Here is a 12,703-nt window from a genome sequence, read left to right as displayed (position 1 = left end):
GTCCCTGGTAAGCCAGCATTACGTAAGAGGATTATGAAACTAACAGAAGGGTCTGCGATCTGTATCTATAAATAGGCACAAATATCATTACTGCGCCACTGTGAGGTTCAGAGCCATCTAGCGGTAGAAAATTGTATGTGCAGCTCTTGCAAATCCGCTCGAAAAATTATTCTTTTATGTTCTAAATGTGACACTTTGTACATAACTAGACCCAGAGCCTCCGGGTTAAACTATGTTGAGAGAAAAAAGGGGGAGTCCCTGTTTTTAACTTTTAGAGGTCATATCCTTAATAAAGGAAGTCCCGCCCTTTACATGGTGTGTAACTGAGAAATTCCAATGTGGTGACTGTATTTATGCGAGCCTCCTTTTCGCGTTCGCGAACCCAGATGCACGACTGTTTCGATGCTATTAGATCTGTCCCAATTTCATATTGACTGCCGCTGATTAACATGTCCGTGGGCCCGAGAATATTCTTTAAACCTGAGCGTGGTTGTCTCCTCCACACACAGTGCTGTTTCCTGTTTTGTTTCTCCTGCCTCAGTCAGAAGACTGGGTGGGGCCTGTTACTGAAAACCAGAAAAAGGACCACAGCAACGCATCTTTCAATGGCTTTTGAGTTTCGATAGAGTTGAACTTTTAGGAATCATAAGAATTGAAGACATAAACTAAATGTGCAAAGTGTGTGTGTGTGTGTGTGTGTGTGTGTGTGTGTGTAATGAACTTTGGGAAAGTGTATAACACAGAGTCAGAGAAGTGCAGGCATTACAAACTGTTCAACCTTGTTACACTCTGATACTGTATTCTGAAGACACCAGGTCAGGTTACAGTTCCAGCAGCACTATGTATGTGTATGCATTTGTGCATACATGTGTGTACATGTGTACACGTGTGTATACGTGCATGTATGTGCATGAATGTGCTGTGCGCACATATGTAGGAATATGTGTACGTGTGTACATGAGTATGTGTGCATGTGTGTGCCCATGTGTGTGCCCATATGTGTGTAGTGCACTTATGATGTAGATCCTCATCCACACCCAAAGGAACCCCCTGGCCAGCTGGATCCCCATCACTGAGCCCTGAAACCAGAAATGCTTTCCATTGTTCAGTCATAGAATGGGAGGGTGTGTTTGAGAGAATAAATCCCAAACATACCTCCGTTTTACCGGGGGAGGGGAGAGAATGAATATGCAAATTAGAACTAAATTGGATGAAAACTATGGTAAACATGTTATTTTTAGTGCTTACATTTGTGGATGAACATACCTGCTACTTAGTCACTAGGGAAAACAGAGTCTTTTAAATATGACTCAAAGCTGGGAAGAATCGAGCACACCTCTGATCCTGGCACTCAGGAGGCAGTAGAGGTGGATCTCTGAGTTCCAAACCAGCCTGGTCTACAGAAAAGGTTTCGAACACAGCAGGGACCACACAGAAACCCTGTCTTGAAAATAATAATTATAATGATAATAACTATGACTCAAGACACTTTGAGGAAAAGAACCATTCTCCATGACTGTCCCCCATAGGAGGGGAAGGAGAGGAGAGAAGGGGAACGAGGAAGAGGGGGAGGAGGGGAGGGGAGGGGAGAGGAGGAGAGGGTGAAGGTGCAACAGAGAAACACTTGTATAACTTGTACATTAGTCAGAACAGATGGCAGTCTCAAATGGCTAGTTTATAAAACTGTAAGTAGAATTTATACAAACTCATGTGCTACCCTGGGTTAATCAAACCAGGAAGTGTGAGCAGTGCCTTGGAGGGCAGAGGAAGCCCACAGTGGATGCTACAAGAACAGGACCCTAGAAAGCAACTACGCTTGTCACCAGTCACCAGTCACAGCACATTTTTTTTTTCCCAGACAGGGTTTCTCTGTAGCCCTGGCTGTCCTGGAACTCACTTTGTAGACCAGGCTGGCCTCGAACTCAGAAATCCACCTGCCTCTGCCTCCCAAGTGCTGGGATTAAAGGCGTGCACCACCATGCCCGGCACATTTTTTTCAAAATTTATTTTTACTTATATGAATGAGTATTTTGCCTGCAAGTATGGATTCCCTGGAAGTGAAATCATGAGTAGTTGTGAGCTGCCATGTGGGTGCTTTGACTTGAACCCAGGACTTCTAGAAGAACAGTCAAAGAGTTCTTAACTGCAGAGCCAGCTCTTCAGCCCCTACCACATGTTCTTGGCATTGACAAGGGGATGGGTATCACCTGTCTTACCCACCCACCCTCTCAGCTATGCCAGCAAGCCTCATTATCAACCCAGTGGGCTTTGAACACCCATTCTCTTGAAGAGGAGCTATGGAACAAGAAAGACTGTGTGGGGTGGGGGTTGGAGGCAGGAGGAGGAAGGCTCAGAAGCTGTGGGACAGTAAACCACAGCAGGAAGCCTAGTGGGTAGAGCGGGTCTGAGTTTCCAGATACCCAGGGTACACGCCTGAGACAGTAGCAGCCTCCCTGCTGGAACACGTACCACCCTTCCCACATGAGGAAACGTGACCTGTGGTCACATAGGCCCAGAAGGGAGTTCTCCACGTTAATGAGGTATCTAGAGGCCCTGAGAGTTTAGCTAATAAGCTTCCATTCCCAGACATTCCTCCCTGCGAAGGTATTTAATCTCTGGTCCACCCTGAGAGGTTGGTGCGCATCCACTTTCCACGATGAACAACCAGGACAATTTAGAACCAAGGGCTGTCTATTTCATCAGGAACCTGTCTGAGAAGCATGGAGAAAGCCTTCGACTACTGAGCTGCAGCTTAGGTCTCCCACAGAAGGTCTCTCTGCCCTTCCAGACAGCCATCACCAGGCTAAGGACAGTCACCAAAGGACAGTCAAGCCGAGCTAAGCCGGACAGAGCACCTCGTGTGCCCCCTCCAACCCTCCCCCCCCCCCCCCCCGGCCTGGGCTAATCCTCAGCTCGCAGGCCTCTTCTGATCTCAGATCTTCTATGACTTCCATAGGCATCTGGATGTTCGAGAGTCTGAGAACCACCATGGCCCCCGGCCATGTCACAGACCAGGGGACCCCCAACTCTTTGTTCCTGACTTCTTGTGTGGTTCTCCAGCAGCAACTAGAAGTCTGGAAGTCAGGACTCTGGCCTTCCCGCATCTCAAGCTGCATTTTTCCACCCCCAGAGAGGTGACTCTGAGCCTCCCTAAAACCCAGCACCCAGCAGCAGGGTATGATACTCACAGTCACGCTCTGCTTAGCCTCCCCAGTGGCTGCGTATTATAGTAATCTGATCTAGTTGCCATAACAAAGTGCCATGGGCCAGGTGGCTTAAACATCAGAAACTATGTCTTCCAGTTGTAGAGTCTAGAAGTCTGAAGCCAGGGCCAGGGCCCTGTCTGCTTGCAGTGAACTCCCTCCCTGCCCTGCAGAGGGCTCAGCAATTCCCCCTCTGATGCTACATAGTAAGGACAGAGATGCCTCTGCATCTCTTCTTAGGATGATGGTAATCCTGTTGTGAGGTCCTCACAACCCTGTCTGACCCTAAGGAGCTCTCCCATGCCCCATCTTTAATGCTATCCCTTTTGGAAGTAGAATTTTTGTATAATCATTTGGGGCTCACAAGTATTCAGTCCAGAAAAGGTTGGAAAACTGGATTTTCATGTTGTCATGGTTTGTATATTCTTGGACCAAAGAGTGGCACCATTTGGAGGTATGGCCTTGTTGGAATAGGTGTGACCTGTGGGTGTGGGCTTAAGACCCTCACCCCAGTTGCCTGGAAGTCAATCTTCCACTAGCAGCCATTGGATGAAGACATAGAACTCTCAGTTCTGCCTGTGCCATGCCTGCCTGGTTACTGCCATACTCCCACCTTGATGATAATGGACTGAACTTCTGAACCTGTAAGCCAGCCCCAATTAAATGTTGGGTTTTTTTTTTTTTTTTTTAATAAGACTTGCCTTGGTCATGGTGTCTGTTCACAACAGTAAAACCCTAAGATAGAAGTTGGTACCAGGAATGGGGTATTGCTGTGATAGGCCTGATCATGCTTTTATTTGAAAGAATGTGGATTTTGAGACTTTGGATTTGGAAAGCAGTGGAATGCTTTAAATGGGGCTTAATGGGTCATCCTAGTAGGAATATGGAAGACTTTGTTGCTGGGAGTAATTTGAACTGTATTGACCTGGCCCAAGAGATTTTAAAGGAGAAGAATTCCAGAATGTGGCATAAAGACTGTTTTTGTGGTATTTAGGTGAAGAACGTGGCTACTTTTTGCCCTTTTCTGGAAAGTCTGCCTGAGGCTAAGGTGAAGAGACTCAGATTAATTGCATTGACAAAGGAAGTTTCAAAAAAGCCCAGCAAAGACTTTGTTCTCTGGTTAAGTCTTATGAAGAGAAGTTTGAACAAGCATAGCAAACTTAGAAAGGAAATACAAAATGGGTAGTAGAGGAAGGTAGTTATAAATACCAATTAAGGCCATGTAACCAGTTGTAGAAACAAGGATTATAAAGTAATATAAATGCTTCTGTCTTATTTTGCTAACGAATACATTTATCTTTCTTCCAATTTCTTTAATATCAATTGGTATTTAAGTTGAGACACTAAAAGAATGTTCCCAAGGGACGTTGCCCCATTGTAAATTTACAAATGCATTTGCAATTGTACGAGGAATGTTAGGCGTATCATGTTAGGCATATTCACGACCTTGTTATTGTTTCATGTGGACATGAGATATTATTTGAGTCAAGTTGACAAGGGGTGGATTGTAGTGACTATTCCTGATTGTCAACACACCCATGCACACACACATGCACACACACATACACACCCCCCCCACACACACACACACATAGGAAAAGAATAAAAATGTCACAGTGCACTCACCTCATGGCATGCTGTGTTTACCTTGCCCGTCCACCACCGAGGAGCTGTAGTCATCTGTTAGTCAAGCCGTGGTGGCCGTGCTCCTGAGAACGGCTTCCTCTCTCCCTCCAGTCTTACTCCCTCTGCTCATCGCTGCTCATCCCTTCCAGACCGCACTCTTAGCAAGTCTGTGCTCACCACGCATCATAAACATGTGCATTAAGATCATATATATTTTATTTTGTATCCAAATCCTGATCATTCTGGCATCTAATGAAGGATGAATCATTACTCCTCTCCCACCTAAAATATTTTGTTACTATTTTATTCTTCATTAAATACAGTTTCCGCTAAGCAGTGGTGGCGCACGCCTTTAATCCCAGCACTTGGGAGGCAGAGGCAGGCGGATTTCTGAGTTCGAGGCCAGCCTGGTCTACAAAGTGAGTTCCAGGACAGCCAGGGCTATACAGAGAAACCCTGTCTCGAAAAACCAAAAACCAAGACCAAAAACAAAAGCAGTTTCCAATAGTCTCCTAAATGTGTGAGCACTGGGAGCTCTGCATTTGCTGGGGTTGGAAGGTCCGTCTGTGGCAGCTCATTTGATCCCTTCTCTTTCTACACTGGCTGTAGAAAACTATTTTTTGTCTATCTGGAAAAGCCATTTGTTTCAATATAAACCAATAACCAAATCCAATCTTTTCCATTTAAAAAAAGGAAAGAGTGAATTTTCTTAATATTTCTGTATTGAATGGCTTTCCAGGCACTGCAATTTATAACGGACTGAGCTAAATGTATTTATGGCTCCACAATCGTCCAAACACTGAAGTGATTTCATCCTTTAAGGAAATGGAGTAAAGATCCTGTCCATGGAGAAAGAGAACAAAAAAGAGCTTTGTTCACTGGGGCCGCTGAGGGGTAGCACAGTGCCTGTACCTGGTGCTTGTGTCCGAGAGTGGAGAGATGGGGGAGGGTCTTAAACCACACAGGGCCAGTCCTAGTGCTGTGGCATGACTCAGTAATTAGCAACTGTGCATGATACAGGCGTGCAAAATACAGAAACTATACAATAATGCAAAGTAAGCCAGACTCCTCCGCAAGCTGTGAGATCACAGACCTACACGGTGTAAGGAAAAAAATGACTTCTAAAAGTTGTTCTTTGGCCTTCGCACATATGCCATGCCAAGTTCATGCCTCTCCCCACAAACACAGTGAATTATTTTATTTTATTTTATTTTATTTATTTTGGTTTTTCAAGACAGGGTTTCTCTGTGTAGCCCTGGCTGTCCTGGAACTCACTCTGTAGACCAGGCTGGCCTCACAGAAATCCTCCTGCCTCTGCCTCCCAAGTGCTGGGATTAAAGGCATGCTCCACCATAAATAAAAAGACTTAAAGAAGTTCATGCATTCAGACTGATGTGGGGCAGTGAGCTGTGCACAGACAATGTGGTCCCTGGTCCAGTGCATGCTTTGAACCCCTGAGACCCGTGGGTGACTTATCACCTGCAAGAAATATCAGGTGTTTGGCCACGCCCCTTGGGCCCGGGAGTCCTTTCACAGCTACAGTCTCCCACAGCCTCCTGCAGAGAGGGGTGTGGCCATCAGTCACTTAGGGCAACACCCCAAGTCCCTGGTATTCTGTCTGGACTCCACCCCCACAGTTACCTGGCAACAGCCAGGTATGCTCCTCCCCACAGTTATATATGATATTACATAGATGTACATACACACACATATAATGTGTGTGTGAGAGAGAGAGAGCTACTACAGGGTACAGCTCACTTAGTGCTGAGAACTGAACCTATGGCTTAGTGCACACTGAGCATACGCGCCCTCTCAGCTGCACCTGAGCCTGTCAGATCTCAGAATCAGCACTTTCCACCCCACAAATGTGCTGCGCATCACAAATGTGTTCAAAAGCTCAGAACTCTCACACATCCACAGTGGTGGGGACCAGACGCATTCTGGATTTCTGCTTGTCCGACATTCTTTGTGTTCTGATTGGCAGCTGAAACCGCACACTGTTTCTTGGGGATGCTTCTCAGCAGCCATGCCTGCAATTAAGAGAGAAAAGCAATTCAATTTGGTAAGAATCATTTACTACTCTGGAGTGATAGTCCTTCGGGGAGTTGAATGTCAGATACAGATCAAATGGCTTCTATGGAAATGCAGGAAAGGTCTGGGGACCTTTTAAAGGACTAGAGATGGTGGCACAGGTTTGTGTGGTGTCACAATTGTCACTGGAGCTTAATGGTTTTTGCAAAGTTGTGTATTTTGTTTGGTTTTTGGTTTTGAGGCAGGGTCTCTCTAAATAACCCTGGCTGTCCCAGAACTCATTATGTAGACCATACTGGCCTTGAACTCACAGAGATCTGCCTGCCTTTGTCTTCTGAGTGCTGGCATTAAAGGAGTGTGCCACACCAGGCCCAGCCTCAAGCTGTGTTTTAGTCCACACACATGGGGAGGAGAGGAGGAGAAGAGAAAAGGCAGAGTCATTGAATTCTTCCAAGGCAAGACAGGTGCTAAGGCAACTGTCTGGGAGCCCTGCTGCAGATGCAAAGATTCTTCAATAACTAAGGCTTCTGTGGCCACGGCTCCCTCACCTTACAGTAGTTCTGGCACTTGATGCTAACAAAGTTATCTGAGTCTGTGGCTATTCTGTGGAAGGGAATTATAAAAAAAAAAAAAAAAAAAAAAAACAGAGGAGACTTGGAAAATCTATGCTAGTCTTAAAACCAAAAATAACCAGGTAAATTATTAATACAAGAAAAAACAAAGCTAAGTATGGATGAAGAAGTATACTACGTGACTGTCAATAACATTTATACAGAAGCTACACTGTGCCAGCTGTCAACACCCTGTCCCTTTGAGGACCCAGGGCCTTGGATCTTCCTTACAGCTTCCATGGTGCTTGGCAACACTTGGCCAGTAGAGGGCACTGCAGTGACACTACAGAGGATGGGCATCCTTCTAGGAGACAGTGCCTTTTGCTCCTAGGGTTTAGAGGTCAACCGTGAAGGCAGAAGAAGTGGAGTCATCCCTTCAGTCCGCAGCATGGACATTTTTCTATAGAATCCCCACACCTCACATGGCTCTTTAATAGAGGTGACCTTGCCAGTCCCTCCTGGCCACAAGCTCACTCATGTAGACCCTAGAGCATCCCTACCTGTGTAACTCCAGTCTGAGGCAGGAATGTCCCTGCTCAGCATCCTTCTAGTCTCTAGGAGATATTCCATGGTTTCTTTTCTTCTGTGACTGCTATAGGACCACTAAGAGCCTGTGTTGTAACTCTTTGTTGTAAATATGCTCCTACATATTACTGGTGGATTTTGTCTCCCAGAAATGAATTATTGTCTAACCCCAGTGGATGGAGTCACCTAGAAAGACGCGGGGACATAAAAGGAAAGAAATACCTTTTCTTAAGATCTTAGGTTCACATCTACCTTCATAAGAAAATAGATTAACAAGGGAGAAAAAAACCCCACAAAGTTATCCAATGTACTTCCTGTTCTGTGTAGTACGAGATCACCCAGTAATGGAGACTTAAGAAGGCAAAGAATGCTGTACCTATTTATGCTTAAGTTTAATGGAAGCCAGGACCAAAGTTGGTTTCTACTAATAGTAGCAGTGGCAAGTCCTATGTTGGGTAGCCTTTGCTGTGAGTGTGTCACCAAAGTCACAAGCAAGATGTTTTCTGCGTGGCCTCCCCAACAGCCACTGAGAATTATGCGAAGAAATATAATGAACTTCAGATGAACTTGAAGATATCACTATTCTAACACATTTCTGGAAAGTGGTGTGCGAATATAACATCTCTCTGGCTCTTGCTGACCTAATCTCTAACGGGGGGGGGGGGGGGAGCGGGACACTTATCTTTCTCTAAATTTGAGATAACCTATAACTTGTAGGAGTGTTACACAACTGATCAGTACTGACAGTTTTGTTTTCTTTATTGTTTTTAAATTTCTATTTATTTATTCTATGTGCATGAGTGTTTTGCCTGCACGTATGTCTGTGTACCACGTGTGCCTGCTGCCCATGAGGCCAGAAGGGGTCCCCTGGAACTGGAGTTACAGATGGTTGTGAGCTGCCATGTCAGGTGCTGGGTTCTGAACCTGGGTCCTCTGGAAGAGCAGCTGGTTCCCTTAACCACTGGGCCATGTCTCCAGCCCCCACCATGATTTTTCATGATTCTCAGTGTTTGAGAGTAGAGCTATGGCCCCAGTCAGCCTCAGGGGTTAGGCTAGGAACAAAAATGAGGCAAATGGTACTGCCTGGGTGGTAGCAAAGAAGAATATGCACACAGGGCTCAATCAACATGTCCCCACTGCATAAAAGTCACCCTCATTCCCAGGAGTCTCCATTAGGGCCTCTGTGTATCCTAGAGACAGCCCTCCCATCCTATCTCCCTCCATCAACTGCAACTTTAAAGTTGTGTGTGTGTGTGTCAGAAGACAATATGCAAGAGTGAGCTGGCTCCCTCCAACATATAGCTCTCAAGACTTAAACCTTAAACTCAGGTCCTCGGGGTTGGTGGCAAGCACCTTTACCAGCTGAGCCATCTTGCAGGCCCTCTAATGTTTTATCAGTGTTCCTGCAGATTGGGGTGATGGGATTTGCAATGTGCCCTTGGGGTCTCCCTTGCCCCTCTTGGCCCCAGGATCACAGGAAGACCACACTCTAGGCCCTCTCCACCCACATTCACTCTCTCTTTAATCCCTGTCCAAGTCCCTGCAAGCTGGAAGCTTTACCTAAGGAAAGTGGCTCAGGCTCTTCTTCACACTAGAGTGTTAATGGTTTAACAGTTCCCCCTGCACAATGAGTGAGGCAGAGCTACAAAGCCAACAGTAAGAGAAGCTACAGAATCAAATAGTAAATACGGGGGATTTAGGGTATCTGGCCCCTCCTAGGAAGGAATGTGTTAACTTCAAAGTCTTCTTCAACTCTTTTGATCTCACCAACAAAACCAAACCAAAGTCTGTCTTTGGAGAGCAGGGAGGCTGGCAGGAGGCTGAGCTCCGGGTTCTCTCTGGGGAGGCTCTGGGAGACCCAAGAGGGTGGGAAGCTTGAGACCCCTGCTGTGGCACACCTGCTAACTTTCATTCACCACTCTGGCCATGGGTGAGATGTCCAGCAAGTATTCCTGAAACACACCCGAGATGCACGCTAACCCAGAGAAGAGAGCAACCCCAACGGGTTCCTCAAGATTACTATTTATGAATTAAAAAAAAAACCAAGCAACTCTTTGCCCATGACTTTAGCCTAGAGGTTTTCTTCCCATTCAGGAAAGGCTGCTTCCCCAACATCTTCAAAGCAGGCCTTGCAGTTGAAGTGTATGGTCACCAGGTGGTGAGAGCGTGCTGTGGCTGGGAACAGCAACTAGGAAGCCAAGCTCACAGGCACCCAGGTACCTTACCCAGAGCCAGGACTTCCTCTCCACTGCAGCCACAGCCACTAAGTTAAGAGAGATGAACCACCCTTAATGAACAATCAGTCCATAGTGACCTGGAGCAGCTACGTAGACCAAGCCGTCTCCATCTGAGAAAAAAAAAAAAAGTCAATCTGTTTTTAGAAAACAAAAAGCCTCAGGAGTGCCCACCTTTCTTTGTAAAACCTTATTTGTTTATTGATTGATTGATTGATTGATTGGGGGGGGGCGGGGTATGCTCACACAGGCCCACGCTCATGCATGTTACGGATGCATACGACTGCATGGTTGTCAGAGAACCACTTTCAGAAATCAGTTCCTTCTTTCCACTGTGTGGGTTGTGGACACCAAACTCAGGCTGCCAAGCTTGGTAGCAAGCATCTTTACCCACTTTTCAGTGAGTGTATCTCTGCCACCTCATGCTTCCTTCTGGTCTCCTTGCAGGAGGAGACACTACCCTCTTGTGACACGTCTAGGAAAGAACTCTAAAGTTCTCTAAAGGAACGGGCACCCAACTTCCATCTGTCACCACCTGGGTAAGAGCCTATAGCAGTGTCACCACCTGGGGAGGAGCCTAGAGCAGTGTCACCATCTAGGGAAGAGACTAGAGAGGTGTTTCTCAATGTGCAGATCTTGAAATCTTTGGGGTTAAATCACCCCTTCACCCTTAGGAGTCCCCTAAGACTATTAGAAAACACAGATATTTACATTATGACTCAACAGTAAGAAAATTAGTTATGAGTAGCAGTGAAATAATTTTATGACTGGGGGTCACCACAGCATAAGGAACTGTATTAAAGGATTACAGTATCAAGGGGCTTGAGAACGTCTGCCCTAGAGGAACCTGGTCAGGGCTGAGCTAGGAGGGTGTTAGAGATCAAAGATGCTGGGGTCCCCGCTCTCCCTTTCCCGCTTGGACCTACAGGTTTGCTGGTCCCTTCTCCCACCTCACCTGTCTTTTAATGATCTCCTTCCTGGTCCTACTTCCAAACACAGCCAATTCCCTTTATTTAACGGGATTTTTCACAAGACATTGCCTCAAATATTTGCTCATTAAGTGAGCAAATCCTGACCTCAAAGGGGGTTGAGTTCATGGTGACAAATTAGAAGACTTTTTATCACCTGACTGATACATACACAACCTTTGTGGTCCTGATGGATTATACCTGTAATCTAAGACTGAAGCAGGAGGATTGCTATGAGTTTGTGGTCAGCACAGGTGAAAGTAAGAGTCAATAATAGCACGGGGTGAGGCGGGGAGCAGGAGGGCAGACAGAGGAAAGAGTAGCGGTTGAGATGTAAAGTGAATTAATTAATTAATCGATTGATTGATTAATGGAGAAAATAATAGTACAATCTTTCTATCTAAAGACATTCCACTAAGTATTAACAATGGGTGACTTTTCTGTCTCATGTATTGCAGGCTATGAGCCACAATATGTTTGTACTTGGAGCACTGTACCCACTTGAGCCATGTGCTCAGCAGCAATGTAAACAACCAGTCAGCAGCAAAAATAACAAAACCTGTTTCAGAAAAACAAGAGGGGATAGTAAGTAGTCTAAGAAGCTGAGCCTGAGAGACTCAGAGTTGAACAAGCCAGATCCTTATCTTGTTGGACTTGAAGAAGTAGGAACAGAGGAGGACACTCTCTACCCCCACCCCTACTTCCTGCAAGAAACAAATTAATGAGGAAAACAAGAGGACATTTGTTCATAGTTTTATGGGACTCTGGAGCCTTCAGCTGGGCCACCCACACTGGACTCTTGCTTCTAGTGCTGCTACTTCAAGAAACAAGGACCACCACGTGCGTGGACACAAGGAGCCCTGCGCTGGGGAGACCAAGCCAGGCCTGCCTGTCTCCAACCTCCTTGACTTCTCTACTGCCACAGTTTTCATTCCAAGGGTGGGTCAGGACCCTTAGTTTCTATATGGATAACTAGTACAGCAAGATGGAAGAAATGTTAATGTAATTTTTGTTTTGTTTTGTTTTATAGCTAGGGCAGCAGGTTTTGGCTTCTCTGGCCCACATTGGGGATGAAATACAAACAGTATTAATGGCAGAAAAATCAGTACAAAGAGAATTCAAGCAAACCTTCAATAAAAAGCCAAAGGTTGAAGTCAGGCAGTTCTAGTCCTTAGAGCTCGGCGGTGAGGAAGATGCTGCTGAGCTTGGATGACTCAGAATCAACACACATTAAATAGGAACTTAATAACAAGTGATATTTGACAACAGAAACAATTTTTTAAGATTACAAATGAAAACTGTCAGTATAACTGCACCTGAAGTACTTATAAATGGATTGTCATAGCCCCTATTTGTCATAGAATTTTGCGTTTGATATTGGGATCACACAACAGGGCCAATACAATTAATTGTCTTATTTTCTTTAGTACTGTTATCATCTCTGTATTCTCTGTCTCTCTGTGTCTCTGTCTCTCAGTCTCTCTCTCTCTCTCTCTCTCTCTCTC

At 45.6% G+C, this 12,703-nt stretch overlaps 1 long non-coding RNA gene across 1 annotated transcript; it reads left to right on the top strand.

Annotated features, from left to right (window-relative positions):
• The first annotated feature begins 6,745 nt into the window (after positions 1 to 6,745).
• On the top strand, positions 6,746 to 12,307 carry Gm41296. Its single transcript, XR_875148.3, has 3 exons — positions 6,746 to 6,891; positions 10,678 to 10,769; positions 11,657 to 12,307. It is a non-coding gene; the product is annotated as a predicted gene, 41296 (long non-coding RNA).
• The last annotated feature ends 396 nt before the right edge of the window (positions 12,308 to 12,703 follow it).

Source organism: Mus musculus, chromosome 15 (genome assembly GCF_000001635.26).
Source record: "Mus musculus strain C57BL/6J chromosome 15, GRCm38.p6 C57BL/6J".
In the NCBI taxonomy this organism is placed as follows: domain Eukaryota; kingdom Metazoa; phylum Chordata; class Mammalia; order Rodentia; family Muridae; genus Mus; species Mus musculus.
This window is presented reverse-complemented; position numbering and strand designations above follow the sequence as displayed.